This window comes from Urocitellus parryii, chromosome 4 (assembly GCF_045843805.1).
Source record: "Urocitellus parryii isolate mUroPar1 chromosome 4, mUroPar1.hap1, whole genome shotgun sequence".
Classification (NCBI taxonomy): Eukaryota; Metazoa; Chordata; class Mammalia; order Rodentia; family Sciuridae; genus Urocitellus; species Urocitellus parryii.
Genome location: NC_135534.1, coordinates 65,084,639 through 65,093,535, shown reverse-complemented (window position 1 = coordinate 65,093,535; position 8,897 = coordinate 65,084,639). Strand labels below are relative to the sequence as shown.

At 37.7% G+C, this 8,897-nt stretch overlaps 1 non-coding gene and 1 pseudogene across 1 annotated transcript; both read left to right on the top strand.

Annotated features, from left to right (window-relative positions):
* Positions 1–273: 273 nt before the first annotated feature.
* Positions 274–885, top strand: LOC113175261 (NADPH-dependent 3-demethoxyubiquinone 3-hydroxylase, mitochondrial pseudogene; annotated as a pseudogene).
* Positions 886–8,042: 7,157 nt separating this feature from the next.
* Trnav-aac (transfer RNA valine (anticodon AAC)) lies at positions 8,043–8,112 on the top strand. Its single transcript has one exon. It is a non-coding gene; the product is annotated as a tRNA-Val (tRNA).
* The last annotated feature ends 785 nt before the right edge of the window (positions 8,113–8,897 follow it).

Genomic DNA, 8,897 nt, shown 5'->3' with positions numbered 1-8,897 from the left:
TTAGTCAAGAACCTAACAGAGATTTCCTTAAATACCTGGAGCCAAAAAGAGAGAGAAAGAGAGAAATACTACTCTTCTGGTCTAAACTAAAATGATGGCTGCAAAATATTTAATATAATGTCCAAAATATGAGCAACCTCATAATTTTGAAAATATAAATTGAGAGTCCCTGCCAGAAGCATAATTGCCTGCTGAGCTAAATGGTATCTGCTTTTGTGATCCAGGAGATGGGGAGATGCGGTTTGCAGAGGCAAGGCAGTTCCCTCCTTGTGGCATCTGCTCACCGGAGCCCAGGGGCCCCTCTCAGCTTGTGGAAGAATCAGTGTCAGGTTTCACAGTTCTGTAATGACCTTAGACAACATCAATTTTGTGGCCATGGATTGAATAAACCTGCTGAATTATGCAGGTGAATATGGGGCAAACCATATCCATGCAGGCCAGATGGCCATCCTGGGCTGGACAAGCATAGGGCTGGTCTTTTGGAAAATGTGGGATCAAGAAAAGATCCAGTTGAAAAAGTTTAGCAAGCTGATGGGTGCCTTCAGGGTCCGACCAAAAATTCTCATGCCCTTTTGGAACGTGCTGGGCTTTGCTCTGGGGGCAGGGGCCGCCAGGGGCTGCTTTGCTGGGGAAAGAAAGAACAATGGCCTGCTCTGTGGTGGTGGAAGAGTCCACAGCACATCCCTATAACAGATCAGGATGCTGATGGAGGAGGACCTTGAAAAATATGAGGAGTTTCTTCAGGTGATAAAGAAATGTGGAGATAAAGAGTACCATGATGTAGGACTTGACCATGACGTAGAATTGGCCCCAGCATACGCCATCCAGAAGAGCACTATCCAAGCTAGAGGCAGCGCAGCCATATATTTATCAGAAAGATTTTAAAGTATTTCTGCTTATCCATGTCTATAAAAGATGGAAGTAGTTTAATGAGTAACATTTACAGAGAAGGAACTGTACAATCATTATTATGTGAATTTTGTTAATAGACTATAAGTTAAAAACACTTTTATTTTTCATTAATAAAACCCTCCAATGTTGTTTTTTTCTTCAGTCTTATGCCTAAGGCTGATAGTTCACCAGGTCAAATTACAGCAAATTAACCAGTCTTTTTTTTTTTTTGGTGTCATGGTTAATTTTGTCCTACAGCTTCAAGAATGAATCAATAAGTTAATAGGAATCATTTTTTTTTTTTTCTTCTTTTTGTGATGCTGGGGTGAAACCTAGGGCATCAAGCTTGCTAGGCAAGTGCTCTACCACTGAGCTACCACCCCAGCCTGAGGAATCTTTAAGAGGAAAAAAGGTTGAGTTCTCTGGCGACAAAATGCACTTTAAAACTTAAAGATATTTAAGTTTTACCGAGCAAGATTATGAAGTCATTGAGTAAGATGAAAACTGTCATTGTTTCTGTTTTGAATTGTGCATGATGTGGGTGGGAGGGTGCTATGGTCTCAATGTTTGTGTCTCTCCCAAGATTCCTATGTGGAATTCCCCATCCCACAGGTGATGATACCAGCAGGTGATCAGGCCATGGGAGTAGAGGCCTTTCAAATGGTGTTAGTGCCTGATAAAGGAGGCCTGAGCCCCTCAGCCCTTCCACCCTGTGCTTCAGATGGGAACCTCACCAGACACCAATTTGCTGGCACTTTGATTTGGGACTTCACAGCCTTCAGAACTGTGAACAGGACAGTTTTGCTGTCTATAAGCTGCCTGGTCTGTGGTGTTTCGTACCAGCTGCTGCAACAGATGAAGACAGGGAAGTATTAATCCCAGCAAAGAACATACCAAGTTGTGAATTATTTGCAAAGTCGAATTATATTTATTTCTTTAAGGTCTGTTACCAAAAGAATGAACCAAAGCTGACTAAAAATTTCATTCTTTGATGAAATATTTTATGATTTTCAAATTTTAAAATTATTTAATAAAATCCAAGATCAATGGTAAAAGAAACTATGAGCTGAAATTTTAAAACTTTTTGAAAGGTTTATAACAAATTGTACTGGTCAATGTTTGAGGGATAAAATGAGTGGACAGAGTTCAGAGACTCCAGTCCTTTTATGTCATTATCTCTTTTCATTCCTCTGTTTATTTATTTAACAGAAATTCATAACATGTGATGATTTCCTCTTAGGTGCCAAGTATTATTTGCGTTGAATGCAGAATTAAACAAAATAAATAAAACTCTCTGTCCTTATAAAGCTCACATTCATTCAGGTAGGAGGTAGGGCGATGTGGTGGAATAAGCTTTGGATGAAGAGAGGATACTGTAGGAGAGAGAAGGATGAACCTTATCTTCTGCACATCTCTCTGTGTATGAATCTCCTCCTTTCCAATTGTCTGTCAATATTCTTCCATCTCAAATGAACTTTATCTCCTCTTTGACTATTTTCTACCCACTGCATATTGTAAACTTTTTAAAAATTTTAAGACACGGGGCTGGGGTTGTAGCTCAATGATAGAGCACTTGCCTTGCATGAATGAGGCACTGAGTTCAATTCTCAGCACCACATATAAATAAATAAAAATAAAGTTCCATCAACAACTAAGAAAATTGTAGAACATTATATAATTTAGTAGGTTTTTAAGTATTTCTCACAGCATATACTATATAGTTTTGTCTTGAATGTTTTGGGTGGTCAGTAAATGAATGAATTTTTATCAAAGACAGCATGTGATATATGTAAGCAGGGATGCTGTGATAAGAGAAAGCAGATGGGCTCTGGGGGAGAAAAGAGATCATATGACCAGGTTGCTGCTCCAAGAGGTAAAACATACACATATTAACTGTGTGATAAACATGAATCATCAATACTGAGTCAACAAATATGAAATCATTTTAAGCAGGACATAAGGTAGTAAAAAGAATTAATGAAATACAATAAAAGCAGTCCAATATGCATATCTATTTTTGTTTGACTAATTAAAAACAATGTATTAAATAGGTAAAGCCATAATACAATGAAAATATACCTCATTAATAGTTAAATAAAAATACTATAGGGTTGAAGAATGACTCTTGAGGCTTTTCAGCCTAAATTTAACTAACTGAAACTCTTCTGAAGAGGAATATATTCAGTCTTTTTGAAATAAAATGTTTTTCTCCAGGGCTATGATTATAAAGCTGGAACACAACAACTTTGTCTTAACATGTAATAAAGCTGCCTTATTTTTATGTGTGTACTTGTAATTCAAGCATGTATAAAGAGAGACTGCAGAACATTCAGGAATAAAAAACTGAGAACAAGTGGAAACAAACAAAATAAAAAGCCGACATTACAATGCTCAAATTACATGGTTCTAAGAGCTGTATAATGAATGCACTTTTCAAAAGGTTACACATTACCAAACTCCCTTTTCACCAACATGAGGTCAGGGAAGTAGAGGAAATAACACAAAGAGGCAGACTTAGGATAATTAAGTGACATAGTTCAAGTCAGTGATTCATAAGGAAAGAGTTCCCAAGGGTCAAATGAGTCATCATTAATTTTAAGCAATAAATTTTCCATTTCTTATTTTGGGGGACAAATACATTGCTCTATCCTACTTCAAGTCATTATTGTTACCAATTGAAAGTAATGAATATGTATTTTAAAGATATAAGAACAAAAAAAAGCCTGCACTGTGGTGAAGGCCTGTTATCCCAAAACTCAGGAAGCTAAGGCAGGAGGACCTGCCAGCTTGAGGCCAACCTTGGCAACTTAAGGAGAACTTGTCTCAAAACAAAAATTAAAAAGGGCTGAGGATATAGCTCAATGGGTAGAGTGTCCCTAGATTTGATCCCCAATATAAATAAATAAATAAATTTCAAAATATAAATTGAAGGATAGTTCTTCATCTACAATAGGTAGAAATCAGAATCAATACTAAAACCATACCAGTGGCAACTAGACCCCACAAGGTAGATGTACTCAGGGCAGAATTAAACAGAATTAATTGCTATGGGGGCATCCTATGTAAGGACCTGTCTCTACCAATGCATTCCAAACAATAGGAGTTCCAACTTAGGCAGCAATAGCTGCCTTCTAGTCAGTTTCAGCTTGCCAGTTGTTAGCATCTATCCCCAGGGTTCCTGTAGGAGATGATGTACCCCAATATCCTGTGGTTGCTCTAGAAGTTAGGGACTCTGATAGCTTCATTTCAGAGAAGAGCTGTCAAGAAGAACTGCTAAAGTGATTGTTTAAAAGATTGATCTTTTCAATATGCATTCATAATAAGGAGCACAGTGGAATAAAGGTGGGCTGTTGCTTGCTTAGCTGATGCATTGGGTGGATCCAACACTCATACTCTGTGGATGAGAGCACAGAATTAGTGTTTGGGAAAACCAGGGAATCCTGTGGCTACACAAAGCTTTTTTGCCCCCCTGATCCTTAGGTGCTGCATGTCTTACTCATGTACTCTGTATTGTTATGTATTTCTCAAGCATCATGCCTGACTTCTCTATGAAATAACATGTAATGGTTAATATAGACACATCCACATAGCCCCCTAGCTCTCATTGTTCCCTTACCCGAATCAACCAGCCACACCATGTTTCTACACCTGTCCCAAATCTTCTTCCTATCTCTTAGTCCAGCAGTCAAAATAATCTTTTCTCCCTAAGGCCTCCAGTTGTCATGGTAACCAAAAGCCTTGTACAAAGAAAAAATCATACAGCAAAGCTAGATACATAATTTGAGCTATCCCCAACTGACTTGCTGAGACCACTTCCTTTCTTTCATCTTGAATGTGTGTAACAAATAAACTATAATCTTTGTGGTTAGTTTTAACCGTTTTACATGCTTACCTTAAAGAGAGGGGGAAACTGGCTCAACCTGTTTAAAAAGAGGCTTGTTGCCAAACTGTAAGGCGATTTGATTTAATTGCCTCAGGTTTTTAAAGACCTCATAAAAAAAAAAAAACTTTAAAAGTGACTCAGAGGATTTCAATAAATTCTACTCCAGACAAAGAATATCCATTTCTTGATAATAGGGAATGTTTTATGTATAAACAGGTAGTCCACTGAGCTCCATTCTTGCTTACTTTGCCCTGACTGAGATCAAACATAAAAACAATTTCTCCAACTGTTCAGTGAGCACACCACAGGAGACAGCGGACTGTTCTTGGGACAGTGTATACCAATTGTTTGAACACGTACTTCATGAGGCCAAACTATTACTTCCTTTAGTGTAAAGGTTCATGCAGTCAAACATAAGAAGTAAGCACAAATTAACTTCTTTGTGAACTCCAGTCTTTCTCTCTTGAGGTCCTTTTTTTTAATTATTTTTTTTTGGTAGTTGTACACAATAACTTTATTTTATTTATTTATTTATTTTTATGTGGTGCTGAGGATTGAACCCAGGGCCTTGCAAGGCGAGTGCTCTACCACTGAGTCATAACCCCGGCCCCTCTCTTGAGGTTCTTATGGGTGGATATAACATTCTTATGTCTTCTTAGAATATTTTGATACCACTGTGCCTTCAAGAGCTTAGGAGAGTGTGTCCTTTCTGTCTCTCACTCTCATCTTTGATGTTTTTCTCTCTCTTCCCTTTGTTATTTTTCTTGTCTTTCTCCATCTCCAGATACTGCTGGAGCTTCTCCATCTGCCACTTCTTCCTTTTCCTATACTTCCAGAACTCTACATTTAAAAACAAATTTTTAGTTGTAACTACACACAATGCCTTTATTTTATTTGTTTATTTGTATGCAGTACTAGGGATCAAACCCAGTGCTTCGAGCGTGCTACGCAAGTGCCCTACCACTAAGTTACAATCCCAGCCCCACAGAGCTCCACTTTTGAGTAGGTTCCCTCTTTCTGCCCAAGGCCTTCTAGCTCTGGTCCTCCAAGAGGGAATTATGATGGATCTAAGGCACTCATGTGGTCTCATTCACTTTTCCAGAGATTAATTAAGCTGTGTCTAATTTGGGCAATTAGATTGGAATACAAATTTGCCAAGGATCTCTGAAAAAGGCTTCTTAGCTAATAAAGGAAACACACAATCCTTTTCTGCTATTTGACATTAAAAATGTAATACTTGAAAATGTAGTAGTAGCATCTTGCAAGCATGAGGTAAAAGATGATACGTAGAGGATGGCAGAGTTTCAACCATTGAATAAAAACAATCCTGGAGTGGTCCCAATGCAGAATTTCCTGTGTTCTGCACAAGAAATTGTGTGTTCCCCTATGGTTGTAACCAATTGAATTAAGGTTTGCAGTTACTTCCTGCTAAAAGATTTCTCAGGAGATTTTTTTGTTGTTTTTTAACTTTTTTTTCCAATTTTACTTTTTTTATTTGTCCTAATTAGTTGTACATGATAGTAACATGCATTTTTACACATCATACATAAATGGAGTATAACTTCTCATTCTTCTGGCTGTACATGATGTAGAGTTATACCAGCTGTATAATCATACATGCCCATAGGGAAATAATGTTCAACTCATTCTACTGTCCTTCCTATCTCCATGCCCCTCCCCTCCCTTCACTCCCCTCATCTAATCCAAAGTACTTCTATTCTTCCTTGGTCAACCCCCTTCTCACAAGTTTTTTAAGGATAATTAAGGAATGAGTACAAGTTATTGATTTCTAATTTGTAATACATACAATTTATAGAAATAATTAAAATCAGAGCAAACCTGGCAATGGCTAAAATGACACATGGTAAAATTGGTGTTTTTTTGTTTGTTTGTTTGTTTGTTTGTTTTAGAGAATCAAATTTTCACAGGATTTATTTATATAATCTTACTTTTTATAGTAATCTGACAAGCAGCCTATACTGAGTGCTATAGCCAGTTGAGTTGCCTGGGAAGGAGCTGGGCAGTCCTGCCAATCCTCCTACAACCCCAAGAAGCAGCTGGGCAGCCTGTTCTCAGAACCTCAGCCTGCTGAGGCCTTGATAAGTAGACAAATGATTCTGCCCACCAACCCTGGCCCTGGGAAGCAGCTAGGTTGCTTCAATTCCTTGCAATTCCACTAATAATGAAGGACACCCCAAACCTGAAGCCTGGTACATAGTGCCCAGAACTGCCAGCAAACTTGCCCCACCTAAAAGAGCTACATCCTAGTTGGTGATGAAATTCCACAACCCTTGCAGTCTAGGCCATCGAGACACTGGCAGATGACAGACATCACAGACACTAATTACAGTTAAAGAAGCTATGTAGACACTACACTAAAGCACCTACCTGGCATTGCCTTGGGTTTGGGGTTTGATCCCTAGCAACACACACACACACACACACACACACACACACACATGCATACAATTTAGAAACAACCAAACAAACCTACCTGAAATCAAAGCCAATGCAATGCAGTTTATCCAACCAAAACCCTAAGACATATTATTAGGACAGTCTTTTCCTTTGAAAGCCACCCTAGAAAATCAGTAGAAGCAACTGATCTGCAGATGCACAGATATCAATACAGGGATACAAGAAGCATGAAAATATAAGATAACATGATGCTTCTAAAAGAACATAACTCTCTAGATTAACCATAAAAAAAGGAAATTGATGAATTGCAGACAATTTAATGAAATCAGGAACACAATTCATGGTCTACATGATAAATTCAGCAAAAAGAGATTATGAAAAAGAAATCAAGATTTCTGTTTGGTTCTTTTTTTTTAAATTTAGTCTCAACAGCAGACTTGATCAAGCAGATGAAAGAAAGATGAAAGAATTTCTGAGCTTGAAGACAGATCTTTTGAAATAACCAAGTCAGGAAAAAAAAGAATTAAAAGAATGAAAAAGCCTATGAAATGTATGGAACACCATTTGTAGGGACAACTTACAGAATGAAGGAAAATATTTTCAAGCTATTCATCTGACAAGGAATTAACAAACGGAGTATATAAGTAACTCAAATAATTCAAAAGCAAAAAAAAAAAGGAGGAGTAGGAGGAGGAGGAGGAGGAGCAGAAGGAGGAGGAGGAGGAAAGAAAAGAAAAAAAAACATATTTAAAAATGGGCAAATGCTTGGGAGGATGAAGCAGGGGGATTTGCAAGTCCGAGGCCAGCCCGGGTAACTTAGTGAGATCCAAACTTAAAATAAAATAGCTAGGTGTAGCTTAGTGGTAGAGTGCTTGCCTAACATGCATGAGGCCCTGGGTTCAATCCCCAGTACTGAAACAAACAAACAAACAAACAAAGGGCAAATAACTTGAATAGGCATTTGCCAAAAAATGGTCAAGAAGTATATGAAAAAATATTCAAAATCGCTTATGATCAGGGAAATGCAAATCCAAATCATAGTGAGGGGGCTAGGGTTGTAGCTCAGTGGTAGAGAGCTTGCCTAGCATGTATGAAGCACTACATAAAAATAAACAAACAAAATAAAGGTGGATGTCCATCTAAAATTAATATATTTTTTAAAAACAGTGAGAATCTTCTCACTATAATTAGAATGGCTATTATCAACAAAACAAAGAATAACCAGTGCTGGCAAGGTATGTGGTAAAGGGAGAATTATGATACACTGTTATTAAGGATGTTCGTTATTAAAGCCATAATGGACTTTCCTCAAAAACAAAAACTAGAAATACAACTATCAACCTTCAATCCTACTACTGGGTATATATCCAGAGGAACAGAAATCAATACATCACAGAGACATCTGTATTCATATGTTTCTTGTAATATTATTCACAATAGCCAAGACATGGAAGTCACCTATGTGTCCACTGAGGGGTGAATGGATTTTAAAAATGTAGTATATGTACACACTAGAATAATGTTTGGCCATAAAACAACCAAATTCTGTCATTTGCTGCAGAATGGATAGAACTGAAGAACATTACGGTAGTGAAATAATTCAGGCACAGAAAGACAAATACCAGATGTTCTCACTTTAATGCGGAAGCTAAAAAGGTGGTCTCAGATAATGTGAGACTAGAATAGTGATTACCAGAGCCTGGTA